Source organism: Lissotriton vulgaris, chromosome 8 (assembly GCF_964263255.1).
Source record: "Lissotriton vulgaris chromosome 8, aLisVul1.2, whole genome shotgun sequence".
Taxonomy (NCBI): Eukaryota; Metazoa; Chordata; class Amphibia; order Caudata; family Salamandridae; genus Lissotriton; species Lissotriton vulgaris.
In genome coordinates, this window is record NC_141696.1 from 546,282,992 (window position 1) to 546,293,417 (window position 10,426).

General features: G+C 39.5%; 4 non-coding genes across 4 annotated transcripts; all 4 read right to left on the reverse strand.

Annotated features, from left to right (window-relative positions):
* Positions 1-1,817: 1,817 nt before the first annotated feature.
* Positions 1,818-1,889, reverse strand: TRNAP-UGG (transfer RNA proline (anticodon UGG)). Its single transcript has one exon. It is a non-coding gene; the product is annotated as a tRNA-Pro (tRNA).
* Positions 1,890-4,397: 2,508 nt separating this feature from the next.
* TRNAP-UGG (transfer RNA proline (anticodon UGG)) lies at positions 4,398-4,469 on the reverse strand. The gene has a single exon. It is a non-coding gene; the product is annotated as a tRNA-Pro (tRNA).
* Positions 4,470-6,983: 2,514 nt separating this feature from the next.
* TRNAP-UGG (transfer RNA proline (anticodon UGG)) lies at positions 6,984-7,055 on the reverse strand. Its single transcript has one exon. It is a non-coding gene; the product is annotated as a tRNA-Pro (tRNA).
* Positions 7,056-9,571: 2,516 nt separating this feature from the next.
* TRNAP-UGG (transfer RNA proline (anticodon UGG)) lies at positions 9,572-9,643 on the reverse strand. Its single transcript has one exon. It is a non-coding gene; the product is annotated as a tRNA-Pro (tRNA).
* Positions 9,644-10,426: the final 783 nt, after the last annotated feature.

Here is a 10,426-nt window from a genome sequence, read left to right on the forward strand (position 1 = left end):
TTAATTTCAGGCTTTTCCCAGCAGTCTCTGTTCTGCCTATGTAAATTAACAAAAGCAGTGCTTATTCATCACTTACTCTAATGTCCTTACTGTCCAGAAAGCTCTGCCTAAGTATGCTTTTTTTCTTTTTCAGTGAAATTCTAAATGTTTTTTCTGCCCAGTCTATGGCAGTAGAATGCTGCTTATGATGCCACATTTTGTTGAATCACCAAGGTACAACTACAGAGGAATATATGAGTCTGAACGACATGGAACTCTTAGCTAACACATCACAATGTGTGATGCTTGCCAACCAAGCACTAGATTCTGGAGCGCTGATGATCAGAACATTCTGCTCCTGAAGGAAAGGAAAGACAGCTTGATGGAAAATAAAGTCTCAGTTTATATTAACGCTCTCTCTCTCCCAATATCTATCTATCTATCTATCTATCTATCTATCTATCTATCTATCTATCTATCTATCTATCTATCTATCTATCTATCTATCTATCTATCTATCTATCTATCTATCTATCTATCTATCTATCTATCTATCTATCTATCTATCTATCTATCTATCTATCTATCTATTATATATGGATACCTGCGTACACATACATATAGATATGCCATGCATTCCTTTAGATTTGTTCCAACCTCTTACCATTTATTTGAGAATTCCTACTTTTCAAGTGACTGCAAATGAAGTCATTTCCGGCACTTTTTGGCCGGTGCAAGGTAACAAAAACACATGCCAACTTTTAATACAAATCATTGGTCTCTTTATTAACGCGCACTGTCAAACATGGGGCTTTCACACGTCAGGTAAACATGATAACCAATACACAACAGAAGCAGATGTAGATTGCTTATCAATGCCAGGATAGAATAGTTGTGAATTGAGTAATAGAAGGGCCCCTGAATTGATACTTATTATATACAGCCTGTAAGATAGTGAAAAATGCAGGCTAGGAAAGGAGATGCAAATATCAATGTATTAGAAAAATACATAAAGAGGAGTGATTTGCTTTTATTCATTCAAGGCTAGAAAAAATCAACATACTATTGCAAGCATTCATACACCACCAAATAGAAATAAACAATTCTGACATTAAACGTAAAGGTGACGATGCATTTGTATCATCACCTTGAGAAGGGTCACCGAGGAATTGAGCCCAGGGCTTCTGCACTTAAACACCAGAAACACTCCACTAAACTAAGATGCCTGTTGGTGCCAACAATTCCCAAAGTTAATGCATGTTCTAGGTGAGCAATGAACAGAATGCAGGGCTCTTATGAAAGCGAGGTCTGTGAATCAACAGATACATCCACATGCCAATTACTTTAGTGTTTTTAAGAGAATTCACTTTCTTGGAATGAGTCTGCATGAAACCATCTTCAGGGCCTGGACAATTTCATGGCAAAACGGCACCTCTCAACATTGCAGCCAAGACAATATAACAACTGTTTCTGCCCGGTTTCATACCGGGGACCTTTCGCGTGTGAGGCGAACGTGATAACCACTACACTACAGAAACAGATGTCTACAGTTGATTCTTCTGTGATGAAACTTCTCAAAACAGGCTATTCCAAGGGCCTCTGGTTTTAGATTTCTTTCATGCAACCTTCCCAGACAGCCCTAGCTGAACGCTTGTATATGCCATGCAAGTTCAGCATTTTTGCAAAATGCTTAAAGAGAAATGTTTCCTATTTGCTCAGGCAGGGCAAGGTTAAAAGCATGAGACTCTAGCAAATATTCATCCACTACTGCAAAGAGAAAATTGATATTGGCTTTGAAATGCATACTTCAATACTACTTTAAAAAAGCACCAATGAAAGGGCTCATCCGGGATTTGAACCCGGGACCTCTCGCACCCAAAGCGAGAATCATACCCCTAGACCAACGAGCCTTCGAAAGGCCCGCACCTCTGAAAAGCTAATACCAGCTCTAAGCACGCAATGAAGATCATGCTGGGGACTTTTTCATGCTTGGTCTGTGAATACACATGAAATTCAGTGTCAACTTACCCTTTCTCAAATGATATCACTATCATTTATAAGTGTCCCCTTTTATTTTGTCCCAGCATTGGACACGTCTTACAGCAAGTCAGCACTTATTTATCTATTTCTGCAGTGGCTAGACCCTAAAGAGAAAGAATAAAAAGCTGTTCATAACAACATAAGAAACACATGTTGCATTTTTTCTCAAATGCTTATTCCCTTTGTGCAAATCGGAATGCCAAGCTGAATAACTGGGCCACAGATTCTGGCTAATTATCTTTCCCTTGAATGCAAGTAGCAATAAAAACTGCCTAATGCAGGACTAAAGCATTCCTTGCAAGCCTCTAACATCATAACATAACTGAGCTGCTGGTAGCAAGCTAAGCAATACCTTCCCAAAATGAGAAGTACATGTGCTAATCCGCTCAATCAGCGCTCGATCAGGCTCGATCAGGCGAGATATAGAAAAGGTGGAAAGGGTCCAAATGGCTGTCCCTTCCTTTTTAGGGTGGGTCCTTCTGACTATCATAGGATTGCTTGTATAAGTGGCCAGGGTCAGAGAAAAAACTTTCAACCCTTCTCAGTGTTCTATCCAGAAGCAGGCATTTTCTGTGCCTTTAATTTCAGGCTTTTCCCAGCAGTCTCTGTTCTGCCTATGTAAATTAACAAAAGCAGTGCTTATTCATCACTTACTCTAATGTCCTTACTGTCCAGAAAGCTCTGCCTAAGTATGCTTTTTTTCTTTTTCAGTGAAATTCTAAATGTTTTTTCTGCCCAGTCTATGGCAGTAGAATGCTGCTTATGATGCCACATTTTGTTGAATCACCAAGGTACAACTACAGAGGAATATATGAGTCTGAACGACATGGAACTCTTAGCTAACACATCACAATGTGTGATGCTTGCCAACCAAGCACTAGATTCTGGAGCGCTGATGATCAGAACATTCTGCTCCTGAAGGAAAGGAAAGACAGCTTGATGGAAAATAAAGTCTCAGTTTATATTAACGCTCTCTCTCTCCCAATATCTATCTATCTATCTATCTATCTATCTATCTATCTATCTATCTATCTATCTATCTATCTATCTATCTATCTATCTATCTATCTATCTATCTATCTATCTATCTATCTATCTATCTATCTATCTATCTATCTATCTATCTATCTTTATATATGGATACCTGCGTACACATACATATAGATATGCCATGCATTCCTTTAGATTTGTTCCAACCTCTTACCATTTATTTGAGAATTCCTACTTTTCAAGTGACTGCAAATGAAGTCATTTCCGGCACTTTTTGGCCGGTGCAAGGTAACAAAAACACATGCCAACTTTTAATACAAATCATTGGTCTCTTTATTAACGCGCACTGTCAAACATGGGGCTTTCACACGTCAGGTAAACATGATAACCAATACACAACAGAAGCAGATGTAGATTGCTTATCAATGCCAGGATAGAATAGTTGTGAATTGAGTAATAGAAGGGCCCCTGAATTGATACTTATTATATACAGCCTGTAAGATAGTGAAAAATGCAGGCTAGGAAAGGAGATGCAAATATCAATGTATTAGAAAAATACATAAAGAGGAGTGATTTGCTTTTATTCATTCAAGGCTAGAAAAAATCAACATACTATTGCAAGCATTCATACACCACCAAATAGAAATAAACAATTCTGACATTAAACGTAAAGGTGACGATGCATTTGTATCATCACCTTGAGAAGGGTCACCGAGGAATTGAGCCCAGGGCTTCTGCACTTAAACACCAGAAACACTCCACTAAACTAAGATGCCTGTTGGTGCCAACAATTCCCAAAGTTAATGCACGTTCTAGGTGAGCAATGAACAGAATGCAGGGCTCTTATGAAAGCGAGGTCTGTGAATCAACAGATACATCCACATGCCAATTACTTTAGTGTTTTTAAGAGAATTCACTTTCTTGGAATGAGTCTGCATGAAACCATCTTCAGGGCCTGGACAATTTCATGGCAAAACGGCACCTCTCAACATTGCAGCCAAGACAATATAACAACTGTTTCTGCCCGGTTTCATACCGGGGACCTTTCGCGTGTGAGGCGAACGTGATAACCACTACACTACAGAAACAGATGTCTACAGTTGATTCTTCTGTGATGAAACTTCTCAAAACAGGCTATTCCAAGGGCCTCTGGTTTTAGATTTCTTTCATGCAACCTTCCCAGACAGCCCTAGCTGAACGCTTGTATATGCCATGCAAGTTCAGCATTTTTGCAAAATGCTTAAAGAGAAATGTTTCCTATTTGCTCAGGCAGGGCAAGGTTAAAAGCATGAGACTCTAGCAAATATTCATCCACTACTGCAAAGAGAAAATTGATATTGGCTTTGAAATGCATACTTCAATACTACTTTAAAAAAGCACCAATGAAAGGGCTCATCCGGGATTTGAACCCGGGACCTCTCGCACCCAAAGCGAGAATCATACCCCTAGACCAACGAGCCTTCGAAAGGCCCGCACCTCTGAAAAGCTAATACCAGCTCTAAGCACGCAATGAAGATCATGCTGGGGACTTTTTCATGCTTGGTCTGTGAATACACATGAAATTCAGTGTCAACTTACCCTTTCTCAAATGATATCACTATCATTTATAAGTGTCCCCTTTTATTTTGTCCCAGCATTGGACACGTCTTACAGCAAGTCAGCACTTATTTATCTATTTCTGCAGTGGCTAGACCCTAAAGAGAAAGAATAAAAAGCTGTTCATAACAACATAAGAAACACATGTTGCATTTTTTCTCAAATGCTTATTCCCTTTGTGCAAATCGGAATGCCAAGCTGAATAACTGGGCCACAGATTCTGGCTAATTATCTTTCCCTTGAATGCAAGTAGCAATAAAAACTGCCTAATGCAGGACTAAAGCATTCCTTGCAAGCCTCTAACATCATAACATAACTGAGCTGCTGGTAGCAAGCTAAGCAATACCTTCCCAAAATGAGAAGTACATGTGCTAATCCGCTCAATCAGCGCTCGATCAGGCGAGATATAGAAAAGGTGGAAAGGGTCCAAATGGCTGTCCCTTCCTTTTTAGGGTGGGTCCTTCTGACTATCATAGAATTGCTTGTATAAGTGGCCAGGGTCAGAGAAAAAACTTTCAACCCTTCTCAGTGTTCTATCCAGAAGCAGGCATTTTCTGTGCCTTTAATTTCAGGCTTTTCCCAGCAGTCTCTGTTCTGCCTATGTAAATTAACAAAAGCAGTGCTTATTCATCACTTACTCTAATGTCCTTACTGTCCAGAAAGCTCTGCCTAAGTATGCTTTTTTTCTTTTTCAGTGAAATTCTAAATGTTTTTTCTGCCCAGTCTATGGCAGTAGAATGCTGCTTATGATGCCACATTTTGTTGAATCACCAAGGTACAACTACAGAGGAATATATGAGTCTGAACGACATGGAACTCTTAGCTAACACATCACAATGTGTGATGCTTGCCAACCAAGCACTAGATTCTGGAGCGCTGATGATCAGAACATTCTGCTCCTGAAGGAAAGGAAAGACAGCTTGATGGAAAATAAAGTCTCAGTTTATATTAACGCTCTCTCTCTCCCAATATCTATCTATCTATCTATCTATCTATCTATCTATCTATCTATCTATCTATCTATCTATCTATCTATCTATCTATCTATCTATCTATCTATCTATCTATCTATCTATCTATCTATCTATCTATCTATCTATCTATCTATCTATCTATCTATCTATCTATCTTTATATATGGATACCTGCGTACACATACATATAGATATGCCATGCATTCCTTTAGATTTGTTCCAACCTCTTACCATTTATTTGAGAATTCCTACTTTTCAAGTGACTGCAAATGAAGTCATTTCCGGCACTTTTTGGCCGGTGCAAGGTAACAAAAACACATGCCAACTTTTAATACAAATCATTGGTCTCTTTATTAACGCGCACTGTCAAACATGGGGCTTTCACACGTCAGGTAAACATGATAACCAATACACAACAGAAGCAGATGTAGATTGCTTATCAATGCCAGGATAGAATAGTTGTGAATTGAGTAATAGAAGGGCCCCTGAATTGATACTTATTATATACAGCCTGTAAGATAGTGAAAAATGCAGGCTAGGAAAGGAGATGCAAATATCAATGTATTAGAAAAATACATAAAGAGGAGTGATTTGCTTTTATTCATTCAAGGCTAGAAAAAATCAACATACTATTGCAAGCATTCATACACCACCAAATAGAAATAAACAATTCTGACATTAAACGTAAAGGTGACGATGCATTTGTATCATCACCTTGAGAAGGGTCACCGAGGAATTGAGCCCAGGGCTTCTGCACTTAAACACCAGAAACACTCCACTAAACTAAGATGCCTGTTGGTGCCAACAATTCCCAAAGTTAATGCATGTTCTAGGTGAGCAATGAACAGAATGCAGGGCTCTTATGAAAGCGAGGTCTGTGAATCAACAGATACATCCACATGCCAATTACTTTAGTGTTTTTAAGAGAATTCACTTTCTTGGAATGAGTCTGCATGAAACCATCTTCAGGGCCTGGACAATTTCATGGCAAAACGGCACCTCTCAACATTGCAGCCAAGACAATATAACAACTGTTTCTGCCCGGTTTCATACCGGGGACCTTTCGCGTGTGAGGCGAACGTGATAACCACTACACTACAGAAACAGATGTCTACAGTTGATTCTTCTGTGATGAAACTTCTCAAAACAGGCTATTCCAAGGGCCTCTGGTTTTAGATTTCTTTCATGCAACCTTCCCAGACAGCCCTAGCTGAACGCTTGTATATGCCATGCAAGTTCAGCATTTTTGCAAAATGCTTAAAGAGAAATGTTTCCTATTTGCTCAGGCAGGGCAAGGTTAAAAGCATGAGACTCTAGCAAATATTCATCCACTACTGCAAAGAGAAAATTGATATTGGCTTTGAAATGCATACTTCAATACTACTTTAAAAAAGCACCAATGAAAGGGCTCATCCGGGATTTGAACCCGGGACCTCTCGCACCCAAAGCGAGAATCATACCCCTAGACCAACGAGCCTTCGAAAGGCCCGCACCTCTGAAAAGCTAATACCAGCTCTAAGCACGCAATGAAGATCATGCTGGGGACTTTTTCATGCTTGGTCTGTGAATACACATGAAATTCAGTGTCAACTTACCCTTTCTCAAATGATATCACTATCATTTATAAGTGTCCCCTTTTATTTTGTCCCAGCATTGGACACGTCTTACAGCAAGTCAGCACTTATTTATCTATTTCTGCAGTGGCTAGACCCTAAAGAGAAAGAATAAAAAGCTGTTCATAACAACATAAGAAACACATGTTGCATTTTTTCTCAAATGCTTATTCCCTTTGTGCAAATCGGAATGCCAAGCTGAATAACTGGGCCACAGATTCTGGCTAATTATCTTTCCCTTGAATGCAAGTAGCAATAAAAACTGCCTAATGCAGGACTAAAGCATTCCTTGCAAGCCTCTAACATCATAACATAACTGAGCTGCTGGTAGCAAGCTAAGCAATACCTTCCCAAAATGAGAAGTACATGTGCTAATCCGCTCAATCAGCGCTCGATCAGGCTCGATCAGGCGAGATATAGAAAAGGTGGAAAGGGTCCAAATGGCTGTCCCTTCCTTTTTAGGGTGGGTCCTTCTGACTATCATAGGATTGCTTGTATAAGTGGCCAGGGTCAGAGAAAAAACTTTCAACCCTTCTCAGTGTTCTATCCAGAAGCAGGCATTTTCTGTGCCTTTAATTTCAGGCTTTTCCCAGCAGTCTCTGTTCTGCCTATGTAAATTAACAAAAGCAGTGCTTATTCATCACTTACTCTAATGTCCTTACTGTCCAGAAAGCTCTGCCTAAGTATGCTTTTTTTCTTTTTCAGTGAAATTCTAAATGTTTTTTCTGCCCAGTCTATGGCAGTAGAATGCTGCTTATGATGCCACATTTTGTTGAATCACCAAGGTACAACTACAGAGGAATATATGAGTCTGAACGACATGGAACTCTTAGCTAACACATCACAATGTGTGATGCTTGCCAACCAAGCACTAGATTCTGGAGCGCTGATGATCAGAACATTCTGCTCCTGAAGGAAAGGAAAGACAGCTTGATGGAAAATAAAGTCTCAGTTTATATTAACGCTCTCTCTCTCCCAATATCTATCTATCTATCTATCTATCTATCTATCTATCTATCTATCTATCTATCTATCTATCTATCTATCTATCTATCTATCTATCTATCTATCTATCTATCTATCTATCTATCTATCTATCTATCTATCTATCTATCTATCTATCTATCTATCTTTATATATGGATACCTGCGTACACATACATATAGATATGCCATGCATTCCTTTAGATTTGTTCCAACCTCTTACCATTTATTTGAGAATTCCTACTTTTCAAGTGACTGCAAATGAAGTCATTTCCGGCACTTTTTGGCCGGTGCAAGGTAACAAAAACACATGCCAACTTTTAATACAAATCATTGGTCTCTTTATTAACGCGCACTGTCAAACATGGGGCTTTCACACGTCAGGTAAACATGATAACCAATACACAACAGAAGCAGATGTAGATTGCTTATCAATGCCAGGATAGAATAGTTGTGAATTGAGTAATAGAAGGGCCCCTGAATTGATACTTATTATATACAGCCTGTAAGATAGTGAAAAATGCAGGCTAGGAAAGGAGATGCAAATATCAATGTATTAGAAAAATACATAAAGAGGAGTGATTTGCTTTTATTCATTCAAGGCTAGAAAAAATCAACATACTATTGCAAGCATTCATACACCACCAAATAGAAATAAACAATTCTGACATTAAACGTAAAGGTGACGATGCATTTGTATCATCACCTTGAGAAGGGTCACCGAGGAATTGAGCCCAGGGCTTCTGCACTTAAACACCAGAAACACTCCACTAAACTAAGATGCCTGTTGGTGCCAACAATTCCCAAAGTTAATGCATGTTCTAGGTGAGCAATGAACAGAATGCAGGGCTCTTATGAAAGCGAGGTCTGTGAATCAACAGATACATCCACATGCCAATTACTTTAGTGTTTTTAAGAGAATTCACTTTCTTGGAATGAGTCTGCATGAAACCATCTTCAGGGCCTGGACAATTTCATGGCAAAACGGCACCTCTCAACATTGCAGCCAAGACAATATAACAACTGTTTCTGCCCGGTTTCATACCGGGGACCTTTCGCGTGTGAGGCGAACGTGATAACCACTACACTACAGAAACAGATGTCTACAGTTGATTCTTCTGTGATGAAACTTCTCAAAACAGGCTATTCCAAGGGCCTCTGGTTTTAGATTTCTTTCATGCAACCTTCCCAGACAGCCCTAGCTGAACGCTTGTATATGCCATGCAAGTTCAGCATTTTTGCAAAATGCTTAAAGAGAAATGTTTCCTATTTGCTCAGGCAGGGCAAGGTTAAAAGCATGAGACTCTAGCAAATATTCATCCACTACTGCAAAGAGAAAATTGATATTGGCTTTGAAATGCATACTTCAATACTACTTTAAAAAAGCACCAATGAAAGGGCTCATCCGGGATTTGAACCCGGGACCTCTCGCACCCAAAGCGAGAATCATACCCCTAGACCAACGAGCCTTCGAAAGGCCCGCACCTCTGAAAAGCTAATACCAGCTCTAAGCACGCAATGAAGATCATGCTGGGGACTTTTTCATGCTTGGTCTGTGAATACACATGAAATTCAGTGTCAACTTACCCTTTCTCAAATGATATCACTATCATTTATAAGTGTCCCCTTTTATTTTGTCCCAGCATTGGACACGTCTTACAGCAAGTCAGCACTTATTTATCTATTTCTGCAGTGGCTAGACCCTAAAGAGAAAGAATAAAAAGCTGTTCATAACAACATAAGAAACACATGTTGCATTTTTTCTCAAATGCTTATTCCCTTTGTGCAAATCGGAATGCCAAGCTGAATAACTGGGCCACAGATTCTGGCTAATTATCTTTCCCTTGAATGCAAGTAGCAATAAAAACTGCCTAATGCAGGACTAAAGCATTCCTTGCAAGCCTCTAACATCATAACATAACTGAGCTGCTGGTAGCAAGCTAAGCAATACCTTCCCAAAATGAGAAGTACATGTGCTAATCCGCTCAATCAGCGCTCGATCAGGCTCGATCAGGCGAGATATAGAAAAGGTGGAAAGGGTCCAAATGGCTGTCCCTTCCTTTTTAGGGTGGGTCCTTCTGACTATCATAGGATTGCTTGTATAAGTGGCCAGGGTCAGAGAAAAAACTTTCAACCCTTCTCAGTGTTCTATCCAGAAGCAGGCATTTTCTGTGCCTTTAATTTCAGGCTTTTCCCAGCAGTCTCTGTTCTGCCTATGTAAATTAACAAAAGCAGTGCTTATTCATCACTTA